Source organism: Pristiophorus japonicus, chromosome 18, assembly GCF_044704955.1.
Source record: "Pristiophorus japonicus isolate sPriJap1 chromosome 18, sPriJap1.hap1, whole genome shotgun sequence".
NCBI lineage: Eukaryota > Metazoa > Chordata > Chondrichthyes > Pristiophoridae > Pristiophorus > Pristiophorus japonicus.
The window spans coordinates 31,020,310-31,039,698 of record NC_091994.1 but is presented as its reverse complement, the minus strand read 5'-3'; the positions used below and the strand labels follow the sequence as shown (position 1 = coordinate 31,039,698).

The window sequence follows — 19,389 nt, the reverse complement described above, 5'->3', positions numbered from 1 at the left end:
GAGGTGCAATGGGACCTGGGTGTCAAGGTACATCAGTCATTGAAAGTTGGCATGCAGGTACAGCAGGCTGTGAAGAAGGCAAATGGCATGTTGGCCTTCATAGCGAGAGAATTTGAGTATGGAGCAGGGAAGTCTTTTTTTTTTATATCCAATTTCTTTCCAGATCAACTCTAATGCCAAAGATCACTTTGCGCCAATATATTTGATCTTAGCCAAAAGGCCGAGAGGCGAAGTTGCACCGTTCCTGGAAACACTGCCATACCAGGTCGGTGCATGGAGTGGACGGGGCAAGCCCCTGTTCCAGCTCCCTGTCCAAAAAACAATTTAATATCAGGTCCCCATAGGGGATATTAAATTGATAAGAACAGATACTACACTTGATCTTAGCCAAAAGGCCGAGCCGAGAAGTCTTACTGCAGTTGTACGGGACCTTGGTGAGGTCACACCTTGAATATTGTGTAAATTTTTGGTCTCCTAATCTGAGGAAGGACATTCTTGCTATTGAGGGAGTGCAGCGAAGGTTCACCAGACTGATTCCCGGGATGGTAGGACTCATACCCAGCGAATGTCCTTCAAACTTTTACGCCTGGTAAATGTAGGTGCATAGCTTACTTTTACCTGTGTAACATTTCCAAAGCATAGAAAAATTAAATTTAAACACTCATTTTTACATAAAAACCCGGCCCATTAAGGTAAGTTTATTTTTAACCCTTTTAACATTTAAAAAAGTCCCCAAAATATAAAGTTATTCTAAAATATTTAATTACATTTAATTTCAATTAATTTTAAATATGTGAGGTGTTTTATTTATTTATTATGCTGTGTTTCAGTGTTTTAGGGATTTTTCTCATTGATAGCAATGGGAACGTACAAAGGGAATTCCCATTTTTATCAATGAAAATACTGCATAGTAATTGTTGATCCAGGCCCCTGCGACTCCAGCATGTATGTACATGAAAGACATCTTCCCGTGCGCAGCACAGCGATTCTAGGCCTCCGACTGGAATCCTATGTTCCTCCGGGACCACCAGGTACACTTGTAGATTTTTTTCGGGCTGGAGGCGTTTATACGAAGGAAGCCTCTGACTGCAATTTTCCCCCCAGTGTTCCAGCATTGACCATCATTTTAAATGTTTCCCATTGCTGTTCTACATCGTTGTTTGCCAATATTGTTGCCCATTTCATTTTCCAAAGTTCTATTCTCAGCTCTTCAAAATCAACCTTTCTCCAATCTATCAATCTGGTTTTGGTCATACACACTGCTCTTACCTGCTCTGGTTCATTCCCTATTACTAGATACAATAGCGAATCCTCCCTTGTTGGGCTTTTTACATTATGGGCAGGTTTTTCACCAAAATTACTGTTTTTGCTGCGCTACCGTTTTTAGGCTGAACTTTTGGCCTTTACATATGCGCATCCGTAAAGTCTGCATTGCACGAGGATTCGCGCCGCAAACCGTGAGTTTCGGCAACTTTAGTCCAGGGCCGGTAGAGCTGCGAGAGAGGCCTTGGGAGGGGGTATAAACACAATAAAAAAATTGCAAAAAACATTCACAAAACCCTTACCTACTAAATCGCTGAAAAAGAATTAAAAAATAAAATCTTTAACTTACCTTTTTTTCAGGTCTTCATACTTACCGCTGCTGGCAGGGCTGTCGGTTTTCTGGGCGCAGAGTACGGTTCCAGAGAGAGCCGAAAGTACGATGGTAATGCAATTCGCGGTGCTGCACGTCGTTTCACGTTGGCGCTCCTCTCCCTGGCGGTACGTGGAAGCAGAGGATCTGTCAAGAGAAACCTTGACAGATCAGAAAAGCTGGTTTTCGGCGCATGTGCATTGCGCCCCAAAAACTGGCTTTTGCAAGGCCTCAATGGGTCTGTGTGAACTTCATAGGGACCTGGCGAGGCCGGAATTTTCGGCACCTTTTCTTTTATCTCTATCCATATCGATTCTATTTTTGTCTTGCTTAGAGCTGCGTCACTTTTGTACTGCTATTATGTTATCCCTAATAAGTACAGCTACTCTGCCTCCACTTTTCCCCTCTCTATCTTTTCTAAATATGTCATACCCTGCAATGTTTAATTCCCAGTCCTGATTTTTTGTAGCCAATGTCTCAATAATCCCTACTATGCCTGGTTCTTCGCCACGCATGATTGCTGCCAGCTCCCCTAATTTATTACAAACATTGTGTACATTGCTGTGCAGACAGTTCAACTCATGATGGAGCATCTTATGACAGCTCTGACAACTACTGCCATGGTAGCTCAGACGGCTACTATTGCAGCACATACTGCTGTCATGGAAGCTAATAAGGAAATTTTGGCAGCTCACACTGTTGGCATAGAAGCTCAGATGGCTGCCATCTTTTCTTTTGGGTACACTGTCGAAAGGGGCCTCAGAGCGTCATATCACTCCTGCACTCGTCTCTAGTGTTGTGTATCTGTAAAGCATGCACTCCCATGTTCCGCCACCAGCGAGTGCATCCCTGAAGTCCCAAGGGATCCCAGCATCTCTTGGGAGTACTCTATATAAGCCAGCCCATAAAGCCTGTTTCTCACTCTGGAGTGTCTTAATAAAGATTGAGGTCACTGTTACTTTAACCTCCCTGTGTGCAATCTCATCTGTGTCAGGAATACTACAATTGGCGATGAGTATACGAATCCAACGCAAAGATGCAGCAAACTGTGGGCAATCTGGAGTTCTCGGAGGGTGAGGACTGGGAAGCCTATGTCGAACGGCTGGACCAGTACTTTGTAGCCAATGAGCTGGACGAAGAAGGAAGTGCTGCAAAAAGGAGAGCGGTCCTCTTCACGGTCTGCGGGGCAACGACCTACAGCCTCATGAAGAATCATCTGGCTCCGGTGAAACCCACAGATAAGTCGTATGAGGAGCTGAGTACACTGGTTTGGGAACATCTTAACCCGAGGGAGAGCGTGCTGATGGCGAGGTATCGGTTCTACACGTGCCAGCGATCCGAAGGTCAGGAAGTGGCGAGCTACGTCGACGAGCTAAGGCGACTTGCAGGACAATGTGAGTTTGATGGCTACCTGGAGCAAATGCTCAGAGACATTTTTGTACTGGGCATTGGCCACGAGACCATCCTACGAAAACTTTTGACTGTAGAGACACCGACCCTCAGTAAGGCCATTGCGATAGCACAGGCGTTTATATCCACCAGTGATAACACCAAACAAATCTCTCAGCACACAAGTGCTAGCAATGTTCATAAATTAATTGGAACTGTGTTTGCGAGCATAAATGTACAGGACAGAAACCACGAGTCTGCAACTGCCAACAGGCCTCAGGTAACCCAGATGACTCAGAGTCCGCAACAAAGGATTAATGCAAGGTAATTCACACCTTGTTGGCGTTGTGGAAGCTTCCATTCAGCCTATTCATGCCGCTTCAAAGGGTATGTTTGCAAGAGCTGTGAAACAATGCGGCACCTCCAACGAGCTTGCAGACGAACTGCAAGCTCTGCAAAACCTGCTAATCACCACGTGGCAGATGAAGATCGGTCCATGGTGGATCAAAGCAATTTCGAGCATCAGAGAGAGGAAGCAGATGCTAAAGTACACGGGGTGCACACATTTTCGACGAAATGTCCACCTATAATCCTAAATGTAAAATTGGAATGGCTTACCCGTAGCCATGGAACTGGATGCTGGCGCTAGCCAATCCATCATGAGTAAAAAGCTGTTTGAGAGACTGTAGTGCAACAAGGCACTCAGGCCAGCCCTGAGCCCCATCCACACGAAACTGAGAATGTACACCAAAGAGCTTATCACTGTCCTGGGCAGCGCTATGGTCAAGGTCACCTACAAGGGCACGGTGCTCGAACTGCCACTCTGGATTGTCCCGGGCGATGGCCCCACACTGCTTGGAAGGAGCTGGCTGGGCAAAATCCGCTGGAACTGGGATGACATCTGAACGCTATCACATGTCGATGAGGCCTCATGTACCCAGGTTCTTAACAAATTTCCTTCCCTTTTTGAGCCTGGCATTGGAAACTTTTCCAGGGCGAAGGTGCGGATCCACTTGGTCCCAGAGGCACGACCCATTTACCACAAGGCGCGAGCGGTACTTCACATGATGAGGGAGAGAGTGGAAATCGAGCTGGGCAGGCTGCAACACGAGGGCATTATCTCCCCAGTGGAATTCAGCGAGTGGGCCAGCCCGATTGTTCCAGTACTCAAAAGTGATGGCACGGTCAGGATTTGTGGCGATTATAAAGTAACTATTAATCGTTTCTCGCGACAGGACCAATACCCGCTACCTAAAGCAGACGACCTATTTGCGATGCTGGCAGGAGGCAACATGTTCACCAAGCTCGACCTGACTTCGGCCTACATGACGCAGGAGCTGGAGGAGTCTTCGAAGGGCCTCACCTACATCAACACGCACAAGGGACTGTCATCTACAACAGATGCCCGTTTGGAATTCGGTCGGCTGCAGCGACCTTCCAGAGAAACATGGAGAGCCTACTCAAGTAGTTACCACACACAGTAGTCTTTCAGGACGACATATTGGTCACGGGTTGGGACACCGTCGAGCACCTACACAACCTGGAGGAGGTTCTCCAGCGACTGGATCGCGTAGGGCTGCGGCTGAAGAGGTCGAAATGCGTCTTCATGGCAACAGAAGTGGAGTTTTTGGGGAGAAAGATCGTGGCAGACGGCAAGACAGAGGCTATCAGGAACGCGCCCAGGCCACAGAATGTCACGGAGCTGCAGTCGTTCCTGGGACTCCTCAACTATTTGGGTAATGATAAATCACCTGTCACGGCCCGCCAGATTAGGAATTGGACCAGCCAAGATCCTCTGCTGCCCTAGTAAAAAACTGTGTACTGCATGGGAGCTGGGCCAGCATCCCCGTTGAAATGCAAGAGCTAATCAAGCCGTTTCAGCGGCGAAAGGACGAGCTGTCCATTCATGCAGACTGCCTGTTGTGGGGTAACCGCGTAGTGCTATCCAAAAAGGGCAGAGAGATGTTTATTTCGGATCTCCACAGCACACATCCAGGTATAGTAATGATGAAAGCGATAGCCAGATCCCACATGTGGTGGCCCGGTATCGACTCTGACTTAGAGTCCTGTGTACGGCAATGCAGCGTGTGTGCTCAGTTGAGCAACGCGCCAAGAGAGGGACCACTAAGTTTGTGATCCTTGTCATATTTGTAACCTCACATAACTGTAACCTTTATGTAACAACACAGTACACTGTATACACCTGAGAAATGCACACTTTGATGATAGGGGGTGAACTTGTGGGAGACACTCCTCACCTGGTCATCCAGGTATATAAAGGCAGGTCATCACTTCTTGGTCCTGTGAATAAAGGTACAGGTCACAGAGTGACCTTGTCTCCAGTATGTGCCTCGTGTTGATTTGCTGTAGTGTGTAAGGACACAACATTTGGCGACGAGAAACAGGAATCAACGACTCAACAGAGTGGCCACCGATCGCACGGAGGAATGGTACTGTGTTGGTGAGGACTGGGACGATTATGTTGAGAGGCTCCAGCACAGCTTTGTCACGAAGGACTGGCTGGAAGCGGCAGCGGCTGACAAGTGGAGGGCGCATCTACTGACCAGCTGTGGACCTAAGACGTACGCGCTGATGAAACCTGCTCGCACCCGAGAAACCAGCGGACAAAACCTTCGAGGAGCTCAGCAAACTGATCGGTGAGCACCTCAAACCGGCGAGTAGTATACACATGGCCCGACACCGATTCTATACGCACCGACATTGGGAAGGGCAGAGCATACCGGACTTCGTTGCGGACCTTCAGCGCTTGGCTAGCCTCTGTAAGTTCACAGACGCCTGCAGGGGGGAGATGTTACGGGATTTCTTCATTGAGGGCATTGGTCATGCCGAGATTTTTAGGAAGCTAATTGAGACCAAGGACTTGACCTTGGAAGCAGCAGTGTTGATGGCTTAAACCTTCATGGCGGGGGAGGAGGAAACCAAGATCATATACGCGCGCAACTCTGCTCCCAACATGGCGATGGAGCAGGGAGTTAACATGGTAAACGCGACTCAGAACCCCGCAGGCAGGCAAGGGCAATTCAACACCAACCAGGCAGTAACAGACACTAGGGTGAGCCCGCAACAGAGACAATGGCGGGTTGAACGGACATTTACATTATCACAAGGGACAATACGTCCCGGATGGGACCATTGACACCCACAAACAGAGTGCTCAAAAGTAATCAAAGAGACAATCAGAGAGGAATGCCTGGTAACAGCTCTTTTGTTCACAACAATCTCAGCTCATGCTGGAGCCAGGGGGGTAAACATGCTGCGAAGATCTGCCGGTTTCAACAATTCATCTGCAGAAATTGTAACTTGAGTGGACATTTAGCTAGGATGTGCATGAAGCCCGCAGCGAGGCTGGTTTACGAAGTGGATGAACCACATGAGGGATCTGCAAGGCAGGAGTATGCCTGGGACACAGCAATGGACGCTGAAGTTCAGCGAGTCCAGGTGGCAAACATCCACAGCTCATACACAAAAACGCCACCTATGATGATGAGAGTACTGTTAAATGGCATCCTGGTACGCATGGAGCTGGACACAGGAGCCAGCCAGTCACTTATGAGTGTCCAACAATTCGAGAAACTGTGGCCACTCAGAGCTAGCAGACCCAAACTAGAACGCATTGACACGCAATTATGGATGTACACCAAAGAGATCATCCCAGTGCTAGGCAGTGCAATGTTGGTGGTCACACATAATGGATCTCAGAACTGGCTACCACTCTGGATTGTCCCGGGAAATGGTCCCGCGCTTTTGGGGAGGAGCTGGCTCGATGAGATGAACTGGAAATGGGGGGATGTGCACGCCATTTCATCTGTGGAGCGAAGTTCATGCTCACAAACTAGAGTTCGAGTCATTATTTTAACCTGGCATTGGGACTTCCAAAGGCACCAAAGTAAAGATACGCATCACCCCGGACGCCACACCACACAAAGTCAGAGCTGTGCCGTATGTGAAAATTGAGAGTGAGTTGGACAGGTTGCTAAGAGAGGACATAATTTCGCCCATTGAATTCAGCGACTGGGCAAGCCCCATCGTCCCTGTTCTAAAAACGGATGGCTCGGTCAGGATCTGTGGCGACTACAAGGCCACCATCAACCGAGTGCCCCTTCAGGACCAATACCCGCTTCCGAGAGCGGAGGATCTTTTTGCCACGCTGGCAGGCGGCAAGCTGTTCACCAAGTTGGACCTCACTTCAGCCTACATGACCCAGGAACTGGCCGAAGAATCCAAGCTACTGACCACCATCACCATGCACATAGAGCTTTTTGTCTACAACAGGTGTCCATTTGGCATTCGTTCATCAGCCGCTATCTTTCAGAGGAACATGGAAAGACTGCTAAAATCCATCCCCGGAACAATCATATTTCAGGACGACATCCTTATCACGGGTCGAGACATCGAGGAACGCCTCCACAACCTGGAGGAGGAGCTACGCCGACTGGACTGGGTAGGCCTGCGACTAAAGAAGTCCAAGTGTGTGTTTTTGGCCCCAGAGGTCGAGTTTTTGGTCAGGAGGGTTGCCGCAGACGGGATCCGGCCCACCGAATCCAAAACGGAGGCGTCCGTCGCGCACCCAAGCCCGGCAACACATCAGAGTTGCGTTCATTTCTGGGACAATTGAACTATTTCGGGAACTTTCTATCGAACTTAAGTACATTGCTGGAGCCGCTACACGTAAGGGTTGCGATTGGTCTTGGGGGGACTGTCAGGAACGGGCTTTCAATCGAGCGCGGAACCTGCTTTGTTTTAATAAGTTATTGGCCCTGTACGACCCCTGTAAGAAATTGGTTTTGACATGCGATGCATCATCCTATGGCGTTGGGTGCGTGTTGCAGCAGAGTAAAGATGAGGGCCAACTACAACCTGTGGCATGCGCCTCCAGGTCGCTCTTCCAAGCAGAAAAGGGGTATGTGCTGGTTGAAAAGGAAGCACTCGCATGTGTCTACGAGGTGAAAAAGATGCACCAGTACCTTTTTGGCAGAAGGTTCGAGTTAGAAACGGATCACAAGCCGTTAACATCCCTGTTATCCGACAGCAAATCTGTCAATGCCAATGCGTCAGCTCGCATACAGCGATGGGCTCTCACGCTGGCTGCATATGACTACACCATACGGCACCGGCCTGGCACCGAAAATTGCGCTGACGTGCTCAGCAGGCTTCCACTGGCCACCACTGAGGGGGCAGCGGAGCAAAGCGCGGAGATGGTCACGGCTGTCGATGCCTTTGACAGCGCAGGCTCCCCCATCACAGTCCGCCAGATCAAACTCTGGACCAACAGAGATCCCCTCCTATCTCTGATTAAGAAATGTGTCCTGACTGGGGATTGGGCACCCACACGCGGAGCATGCCCTGAAGGTCAGACCATTTCACAGACAGATGGATGAGCTCTCCATCCAAGCCGACTGCCTACTATGGGGCAGCCGGGTAGTCATGCCCCAGAGGGGTAGGGAAGTATTCATCAGGGAGCTCCACAGCGAGCAACCGGTTTTGAAGGCCATTGCCCGGTCACATGTATGGTGGCCGGGAATTGATGCAGACCTGGAACACTGTGTTCACAGGTGCACGACGTGTGCCCAGCTGGGCAATGATCCCAGGGAAGCCCCACTCAGCCCGTGGCCCTGGCCCAACAAGCCATGGTCACATATTCACGTAGACTACGCGGGCCCATTCATGGGAAAAATGTTCCTCATTGTTGTCGATGCGTACTCGAAATGGATCGAGTGCATCATATTGAATTCGTGCACGACATCCACCACTGTGGAAAGTCTGCATGCGGTCTTTGCGACCCACGGCTTGTCGGACATCCTAGGTAGCGACCACGGCCCGTGTTTCACTAGCTATGAATTCCGGGAGTTCATGTCGGGTAATGGCATCAAACATGTCAGGACACCGCCGTTCAAGCCGGCTTCCAATGGCCAGGCAGAACGTGCGGTCCAAATCATAAAGCAAGGAATGCTCTGGATTCAAGGACCCTCCCTTCAATACCGTCTATCGCGCCTCCTGCTGGCCTACAGGTCCTGACTGCACTCATTCACGGGAGTCCTGCCAGTGGAACTACTCATGAAACGTACACTAAAAACTCGGCTGTCCCTCATTCATCCAGTCCTGTCAGACATTGTTGAGGGCAAGCGCCAGTCCCAAAATGAGTGCCACGACCGTAACTCAAAGGGGAGATGGATAGAAATCGATGACCCTGTATTTGTTCTTAATCACGCTGTGGGGCCCAAGTGGCTCCAGGGTACTGTAATTGGTAAAGAGGAGAATAGGGTCATAGTGGTCAGACTCAACAATGGGCAGAAATGCCGCAAGCATCTGGACCAAGTAAAAAAAAAGCTTCAGCATGGACACTGAGGAACCTGAGGAAAATCATGAGATGCTACCCACACCACTGCCAGAGAACAAGCAACAAGAACTGTCAGCAGCATGCACAGTCCCTGCGGCCAGTCCGGACAAGCCGGAATCACACAGGTGACAAAGACGCATGCCAAGGCTCAACAATCAGAGCCCCAACTGCGGCGCTCCACGAGAGAGCGTCGACCATCTGAAAGACTCAGTCTTTGACCCAAAGACGTTGGGGGGGAGAGGATGTCATGTTTGTAACCTCACATAACTGTAACCTTTATGTAACAACACTGTACACTGCATACACCTGAGAAATGCACACCTTGACCACAGGGTGTGAACTTGTGGAAGACACTCCTCACCTGGTCATCCAGGTATATAAAGGGAGGTCCCACGCAGGATCATCACTTCTTGGTCCTGTGAATAAAGGTACAGGTCACAGAGTGACCTTGTCTCCAGTATGTGCCTCGTGTTGATTTGTTGTAGTGTATAAGGACACAACAGTCCTGGCCCTCCAGACCATGGTGAAGGATCCATGTCGACTATGCGGGCCCGTTTCTCGGTCAAATGTTCTTGGTGGTTCTGGATGCTTTTTCAAAATGGATTGAATGTGAAATAATGTCGGGAAGCACCGCCACCGCCACCATTGAAAGCCTGAGGGCCATATTTGCCACCCACGTCCTGCCTGACATACTGGTCAGTGACAACGGGCCATGTTTCACCAGTGCTGAATTTAAAGAATTCATGACCTGCAATGGGATCAAACATGTCACCTCAGCCCCGTTTAAACCAGCTTCCAATGGGCAGGCAGAGCGGGCAATACAAACAATCAAACAGAGCCTTAAACGAGTCACAGAAGGCTCACTCCAAACCCGCCTGTCCTGAGTACTGCTCATCTACCACACGAGACCCCACTCGCTCACAGAGGTGCCCCCGGCTGAGCTACTCATGAAAAGGACACTTAAAACCAGACTCTCGCTGGTTCACCCCAACCTGCATGATCAGGTAGAGAGCAGGCGGCAGCAACAAAATGTAAACGATGGTCGCGCCACTGTGTAACGGGAAATTGATCTGAGTTACCCTGTGTATGTGCTAAACTATGGACATGGTCCCAAGTAGACTGTGGGCACGGTGATAGCTAAAGAAGGGAATAGGGTGTTTGTAATCAAACTAGACAATGGACAAATTTGCAGAAAGCACCTGGACCAAACGAGGCTGCGGTTCACAGACTGCCCTGAACAACCCACAGCAGACACCACCTTTTTCGAGCCCACAACACACACCCAAAGGATTTCCGACACCACCCTGGACCAGAAAATCAAACCTATCATGCCCAACAGCCCAGCAAGACCAGGCTCACCCAACAGCCCTGCAGGGCCAACAACACACCAGCCCAGCAAGGGCACAGCCAACACACCAGAACAGATATTTGTACCGAGGCGGTCCACCAGGGAAAGAAAGGCAGGCTCCCGACTGCCTCAGCTTGTAAATAGTTTTCACTTTGACTTTGGCGGGGGAGTGATGTTGTGTATCTGTAAAGCATGCACTCCCATGTTCCGCCACCAGGGAGCTCATCCCCTGAAGTCCCAAGGGATCCCAGCATCCCTTGGGAGCACTGCATATAAGCCGGCCCCTAAGGCCTGTTCCTCACTCTGGAGTGTCTTAATAAAGACTGAGGTCACTGTTATTTTAACCTCCCTGTGTGCAGTCCCATCTGTGTCAGGAATACAACATCTAGCAGAGCCTTAGGAGTGCTGAGGCTTCGCCCCACGATGATGGCCTTGGCTCCATGGGAGAGCCACCTGTTGTCCTTTCTCAGGATGACAGCATGCCAGGCACTTTGCTTGTGCTCTTGCTGGTGCCACTCAATTAACCCGTCCAGACTGCTGCAACCCACACCAAGATGCTGCAGTCTGCAACTGGGCCCACTAGGCCCAGAGCTGCTTCAGGTCATCCTTCAAGGCCATTTGAAGTGTCCTCCATGGAGCTCAGCAGTCTTCAACCTCTCAAGTTGTAGCCACTGGAGAAACACTTCGTAGGAGTACCAGAATATGAAAACAAGCACACAAAACAAACACTAAGGGCTTGCACAAAAGTTGATTCATTTTTTTTTTTGTCAATGCTGACATGATTTGTTTGACAAATTTGTTTTTTGTCCTGGATTTTATCTTTGTCTTTTTAGTGAAATGAGGGCAAGACAGATCATTTTGAATAAAAAGAAGACAATCGATTAGTGATTGTAAGGAGAGAAGGAGAGTGGTATGGATGGTGGGACTGTTGGTGAATAGGAATACTGATTTAGGTGAAACGCTCATCGACAAGCTTGTCTCTGAGAACTCATGCATATAGCTGCTCTGGTGGTCGCTGCCGCTTCTCTTTCTCATTCTCTTTTGTACTTGTTGCTCCCCAGGTGCTGGTAAGGGCTGGGCCCTCATGATGGAGAAGTTGTGGAACATGCAGCAGACAACGACAAATCTGAATACCTGCTCAGGGGTGCACTGCAAAGCTCCTCCCGAAAGGGCCAGGCAGCAGAAGTGTTGCTTGAGCATGCCGATTGTTTACTTAATAATGCTCTTTGTGGCAGCATGGCCCTTGTAAGCATGCTCTGCAGCTGTGCGAGGGTTCCTGATGGGAGTCTTGAGCCATGTCCGGAGCAGATAGCTTTGTCGTCCAATAGCCAGCCTGCAACTTGATGGCCTGGTTGGAATAAAGGTGGCATAATGGACTGGTTGCTGGATGAAACAATCATGACTACTGCCCTTCAATAAAGTTGATGTAGGCAAAGTGCTCCCTGAAGACCTTCTGTTAAAATGTTTCTGATACGTCCTTACTATAGTCAACCAGCATTGTAACCCATGTATAATCTGACCTAAGTTGTACATGGGTTACAATGCTGGTTGAATACGTGACAGTTTCCTGTGCAGGCCCCTCCTTCTTCTGGCAGCTTCTCTTGCTCTGTGGTGACTTCATTGCTGCTCCCCCTTGTCCTTCCGCCCCAAAGGCAGTCCTATGAGACTATCTATGTCTGCAGCCAGACGATTTGTGAGGTAAAGAGCAACAACAGTGCAAGACCAGTAAAACCTCTCTCTGTGCAGAGAGTGAACTTTTTCAGAGTTTCCATATAACACAGAAAAAAAACATCCAGAAGTTAGCAACAACCAAAAATAATAAACTCACAACCAACCTGTAAGTATCGCATGATCCCTTTAAATAGCAGAGGTTTGTTGGGTTTTCATGGTGGTTAACGTCACGTTGTATTATGCAATGTCAGCACATAACAAGTGCTGGGGCGATCAAAAATTAAATGCAGGTCCCTAATTTACATGCATTTTTCTTACTTTGAATGCTACTAGTATGCACTTCTGGGAGCATGACCTCATTAAGTGATATGGTGGGCAGTACACTTCTGGCTGGATGTGTGTGTGCGCTTCCTGTCCGCAATAATAGGGGCTTATTAGGCCGGTTAGCATCAAAAAATGGGTGCTGCGCGGCTGAACATATAGGCCAGTTTATTTTGGTGTTGTTGGTTGAGGGATAAATATTGTCCAGGACACCAGGCAAATTCCCCTGCTCTTCTTCGAATCGTGCCATGGATTCTTTTACATCCACTTGCGAGGGCAGACAAGGCCTCGGTTTAACATTTCACCTGAAAGGCAGCACCTCGAACATTGCAGCACTCATACAATAATGTACTGAAGTGTCAACCTAAATTATGTGCTCAAGTCTTTGGCATGGGAATTGAACCCACACCTCCTTACTCAGAAGCAAAAGTGCTACCATTGAGTCAGGGCTGACACATTAACAAGCAGGAAGTGAGCCTCTCGACCCCTACAAGAAACAAATTGTTGAGCGCTCTCCCATAGGTTCAGCTAATAAAGGCAATGTCTAACTGAGCCATTGCGACTTGATGGCCCCAAATTTGATTCCCAGACACTGTTGAGTTAGTTGTTATCAGCCAAAGTGGCAGCTGGTGTGCTACAATTGACACATGTAGCTCTGTTTCAGAGTTGTGGATCCTGATTACTATTTGTGAAATGTGCTGGAAAGTATGCATGTTTGGATAACAGGTAGAACAGGATTGGGCTTTCTTCTGATACAATTAACACTCAAATATCTTGTCAGGGCTCACATATGAAGATTGACTACTCTGGCAAGATTTTGGAAGGTGACTGAGGCCAACAGAACTGTATCTCAGAGGAAGTCAATGCCTTCAAGAGGAGGTGAAAAAGAAGTGAATCATTTGTTAATCCAGCTGTGATTTTGAAATTTTGATTCACAAAATAACAGCATACACTTTATCAACACCTTTAACATAGTGAAAAATCGCAGGGCACTTTACAGAAGGGGAATGTACAAGCACTGAGCAGACATTTGGAGAGGTAAATAAAAGCAAGATTAACCAAGTAGGTTTCATTGTAGCTTTTGAAGCTAGGGAGAGTTGAAGCCAGGCTAATGGATTTCAGAGATGAGAGCTGCAGTAGCAAAAGTCAGGCGAGGGAGACGGCATGCTGGAATATAGAGCTAGAAGAGTTTGCAGATATAGGGTAAAAGGGTGCCATAGAGAAATTTTAGATGAAGGCGGAGATTCTGTTCCTGCACATGCTTCACCTATTTGGTTCAATCCCTCTTCCTATTCTGGTGGTCTATAACAGACACCTAAGGTGGTAATTTTAACTTTTGGGCAGGAAAGTGGCTGAGCAAGCGGCCGCCCTGTCAGGAGTGAGAGGCCCAGCTGATTTTCATGGCTGGCCAACTTTTGCCAGCAGGAGGGAAGTCCGTGGGAAACTGCCAAAAGTCAAGCAACCCAGAGGCCATCCAGTGGGCCCATGGTAAGTGAGGGGATGGGGGTTCCAAGGCTGTCAGCCGTTCGCAAAGGGGAGGGAGGGGGAACACTTTACTTGTGGGGTCTGAAGGAGCACTCTTGCTGCTCCTGGCACCATAAGTTTTACACTTGCCTCGAAAGGCCTATTGAGTTTTCAGAATTGGTTGGAGCTACCAGGCAGCTGTAGTGGGCATTCAGCTCTCTTTCAAGTTAAGATGGTGTTTGAATCCTGTAATAGGACCCCAATTTGCATAAATGTCTGAGGCATTTTTAAATTGGAACATAGAAACATAGAAAATAGGTGCAGGAGTAGGCCATTCGGCCCTTCAAGCCTGCACCGCCATTCAATGAGTTCATGGCTGAACATGCAACTTCAGTACCCCATTCCTGCTTTCTCGCCATACCCCTTGATCCCCCTAGTAGTAAGGACTACATCTAACTCCTTTTTGAATATATTTAGTGAATTGGCCTCAACAACTTTCTGTGGTAGAGAATTCCACAGGTTCACCACTCTCTGGGTGAAGAAGTTTCCCCTCATCTCGGTCCTAAATAGCTTACCGCTTATCCTTAGACTGCGACCCCTGGACTTCCCCAACATTGGGAACATTCTTCCTGCATCTAACCTGTCTAAACCCATCAGAATTTTAAACGTTTCTATGAGATCCCCTCTCATTCTTCTGAACTCCAGTGAATACAAGCCCAGTTGATCCAATCTTTCTTGATATGTCAGTCCCGCCATCCCGGGAATCAGTCTGGTGAACCTTCGCTGCACTCCCTCAATAGCAAGAATGTCCTTCCTCAAATTAGGAGATCAAAACTGTACACAATACTCCAGGTGTGGCCTCACCAAGGCCCTGTACAACTGTAGCAACACCTCCCTGCCCCTCTACTCAAATCCTCTCTCTATGAAGGCCAACATGCCATTTGCTTTCTTAACCGCCTGCTGTACCTGCGTGCCAACGTTCAATGACTGATGTACCATGACACCCAGGTCTCGTTGCACCTCCCCTTTTCCTAATCTGTCACCATTCAGATAATAGTCTGTCTCTCTGTTTTTACCACCAAAGTGGATAACCTCACATTTATCCACATTATACTTCATCTGCCATGCATTTGCCCACTCACCTAACCTATCCAAGTCACTCTGCAGCCTCATAGCATCCTCCTCGCAGCTCATACTGCCAGCCAACTTAGTCATCCGCAAATTTGGAGATACTACATTTAATCCCCTCGTCTAAATCATTAATATACAATGTAAACAGCTGGGGCCCCAGCACAGAACCTTCCGGTACCCCACTAGTCACTGCCTGCAAAGTCCCCATTTACTCCTACTCTTTGCTTCCTGTCTGCCAACCAGTTCTCAATCCATGTCAGCACACTACCCCCAATCCCATGTGCTTTAACTTTGCACATTAATCTCTTGTGTGGGACCTTGTCGAAAGCCTTCTGAAAGTCCAAATACACCACATCAACTGGTTCTCCCTTGTCCACTCTACTGGAAACATCCTCAAAAAAATTCCAGAAGATTTGTCAAGCATGATTTCCCTTTCACAAATCCATGCTGACTTGGACCTATCATGTCACCTCTTTCCAAATGCGCTGCTATGACATCTTAATAATTGATTCCATCATTTTACCCACTACCGATGTCAGGCTGACCGGTCTATAATTCCGTTTTCTCTCTCACTCCTTTTTTAAAAAGTGGGGTTACATTGGCTACCCTCCACTCCATAGGAACTGATCCAGAGTCAATGGAATGTTGGAAAATGACTGTCAATGCATCCGCTATTTCCAAGGCCACCTCCTTAAGTACTCTGGGATGCAGACCATCAGGCCCTGGGGATTTATCGGCCTTCAATCCCATCAATTTCCCCAACACAATTTCCCGACTAATAAGGATTTCCCTCAGTTCCTCCTTCTTACTAGACCCTCTGACCCCTTTTATATCCGGAAGGTTGTTTGTGTCCGCCTTAGTGAATACTGAACCAAAGTACTTGTTCAATTGGTCTGCCATTTCTTTGTTCCCCATTATGACTGCCCCTGATTCTGACTGCAGGGGACCTACGTTTTTCTTTACTAACCTTTTTCTCTTTACATACCTATAGAAACTTTTGCAATCCGTTTTAATGTTCCCTGCAAGCTTCCTCTCGTACTCTATTTTCCCTGCCCAAATCAAGCCTTTTGTCCTCCTCTGCTGAGTTCTAAATTTCTCCCAGTCCCCGGGTTCGCTGCTATTTCTGGCCAATTTGTATGCCACTTCCTTGGCTTTAATACTATCCCTGATTTCCCTTGATAGCCATGGTTGAGCCACCTTCCCTTTTTTATTTTTACGCCAGACAGGGATGTACAATTGTTGTAGTTCATCTATGCGATCTCTAAATGTCTGCCATTGCCCATCCACAGTCAACCCCTTAAGTATCATTCGCCAATCTATCCTAGCCAATTCACGCCTCATATCATCAAAGTTACCCTTCTTTAAGTTCTGGACCATGGTCTCTGAATTAACTGTTTCATTCTCCATCCTAATGTAGAATTCCACCATATTATGGTCACTCTTCCCCAAGGGGCCTCGCTCAACGAAATTGCTAATTAATCCTCTCTCATTACACAACACCCAGTCTAAGATGGCCTCCCCCCTAGTTGGTTCCTCGAGGAAATCCTCCTCCACCGTATTGTTTCCAGTTTGGTTAGCCCAATCTATATGCCTATTAAAGTCACCCATGATAACTGCTGCACCTTTATTGCATGCATGCATAATTTCCTATTTGATGCCCTCCCCAACATTACTACTACTGCTTGGAGATCTGTACACAACTCCCACTAGCGTTTTCTGCCTTTTGGTATTCCGTAGCTCCACCCATACCGATTCCACATCATCCAAGCTAATGTCTTTCCTTACAATTGCATTAATTTCCTCTTTAACCAGCAATGCCACCCTGCCTCCTTTTCCTTTCTGTCTATCCTTCCTAAATGTTGAATACCCTTGGATGTTGAGTTCCCAGCCTTGGTCACCCTGGAGCCATGTCTCCGCGATGCCAACCACATCGTATCCGTTAACTGCTATCTGCACAGTTAATTCGTCCACCTTATTCCGAATACTCCTCGCATTGAGGCACAGAGCCTTCAGGCTTGCCTTTTGAACCTTTAGAATTTTGCTGTAAAGTGGCCCTTTTTATTTTTTGCCTTCGGTTTCTCTGCCCTCCACTTTTACTCATCTCCTTTCTGTCTTTTGCTTCTGTCTCCATTTTGTTTCCCTCTGTCTCCCTGCATTGGTTCCCATCCCGCTGCCATATTAGTTTAACTCCTCCCCAACAGCACTAGCAAACACTCCCCCTAGGACATTGGTTCCGGTCCTGCCCAGATGCAGACCGTCCGGTTTGTACTGGTCCCACCTCCCTCAGAACCGGTTCCAATGCCCCAGGAATTTGAATCCCTCCCTGCTGCACCACTGCTCAAGCCACGTATTCAGCTGAGTTATCCTGCGATTCCTACTCTGACTAGCATGTGGCACTGGTAGCAATCCTACTTTTGAGGTCCTACTTTTTAATTTAACTCCTAGCTCCCTAAATTCGTCATGTAAGACCTCATCCCATTTTTTACCTATGTCGTTGGTACCTATATGTACTATGACAACTGGCTGTTCACCCTCCCTTTTCAGAATGCCCTGCACCTACTCTGAGACATCCTTGACCCTTGCACCAAGGAGGCAACATACCATCCTGGATTCTCGGTTGCGGCCGCAGAAATGTCTATCTATTCCCCTTACAATCGAATCCCCTATCACTATTGCTCTCCCACTCTTTTTCCTGCCCTCCTGTACAGCAGAGCCCGCCACGGTGCCATGAACCTGGCTGCTGCTGCTTTCCCCTGATGAGTCATCCCCCTCAACAGTACCCAAAGCGGTGTATCTGTTTTGCAGGGGGCCCCTGCACTACCTTCCTTGCACTGCTCTTCCTGTTGGTCTTCCATTCCCTATCTGGCTGTGTACCCTTTACCTGCGGTAAGACCAACTCACTAAATGTGCTACTCACATCATTCTCAGCATCGTGGATGCTCGAGAGTGAATCCACCCGCAGCTCCAGTTCCGCAACGCGGTTCGTCAGGAGCTGGAGGTGGATACACTTCCCGCACACGTAGTCGTCAGGGACACCAGTGGCGTCCCTGATTTCCCACGTAGTACAGGAGGAGCATAACACGTGTCCGAGCTCTCCTGCCATGATTTAACCCCTAGATTAACTTAATTTGGCAACCACAATGCTAAAGGTTACTTACTGAAATAGAAAAGAAAAAGAAAAGCTACTTACCAATCACCAGCCAATCTCTTACCCCTTTGGCTGTGATGTCACCTTTCGATTTGTTTCTACTTCTTTTTTGCTTTCTGTCCCCACTGCAGCTGCACAAGCCCCGCCTTTTATAGGCCTCTCCACGCACCCTGGACTCACGCTGCTCGAACTTCCGCGCCTCCTCCGACGTTGGGGCTTTTATAGGTCTCTCCACGCACCCTGGACTCACGCTGCTCGAACTTCCGCGCCTCCTCCGACTTTGGGCCTTTTATAGGCCTCTCCACGCACCCTGGACTCACGCTGCTTGAACTGCCGCGCCTCCTCCGACTTTGGGCCTTTTATAGGCCTCTCCACGCACCCTGGACTCACGCTGCTCGAACTGCCGCTCCTCCTCCGACGTTGGGGCTTTTATAGGCCTCTCCACGCACCCTGGACTCACGCTGCTCGAACTTCCGTGCCTCCTCCGACTTTGGGCCTTTTATAGGTCTCTCCACGCACCCTGGACTCGCGCTGTTCGAACGGAGTACCCACTCCATTTTAACTGCTACACGCCCAGCAGGGGGAGTTAAAATACCCCCTCCTGGAGTTTGTCTTTGTAACCTACTATCTCTCACTCTTATCCCTATACACAGAGTTTCCACCTTATCCACACGTCGATCAGACAAATTCTGTTATAATCAAGTTCTCTCTCACATAGAAGGCTACATCCCTACCAAGTTTGTCTTTTCTATCTCCACGAAGTAGTCTATATCTCTGTATGTTTACCTAACCCACATCATTGTTTGACTCAGTCTTTGTGATACTGATGAGATTATAGTTTCTCCAGTAAGGAACTGTAGGTCTACCATTCTATTCCTAAATCCCCCCAGGATTCATAAGAAGAACTATGAGGCATCCATTTTATC

General features: G+C 48.4%; 1 pseudogene; it reads right to left on the bottom strand.

The window, feature by feature from the left end:
- Positions 1 to 228: 228 nt before the first annotated feature.
- LOC139229410 (U2 spliceosomal RNA) lies at positions 229 to 407 on the bottom strand (annotated as a pseudogene).
- Positions 408 to 19,389: the final 18,982 nt, after the last annotated feature.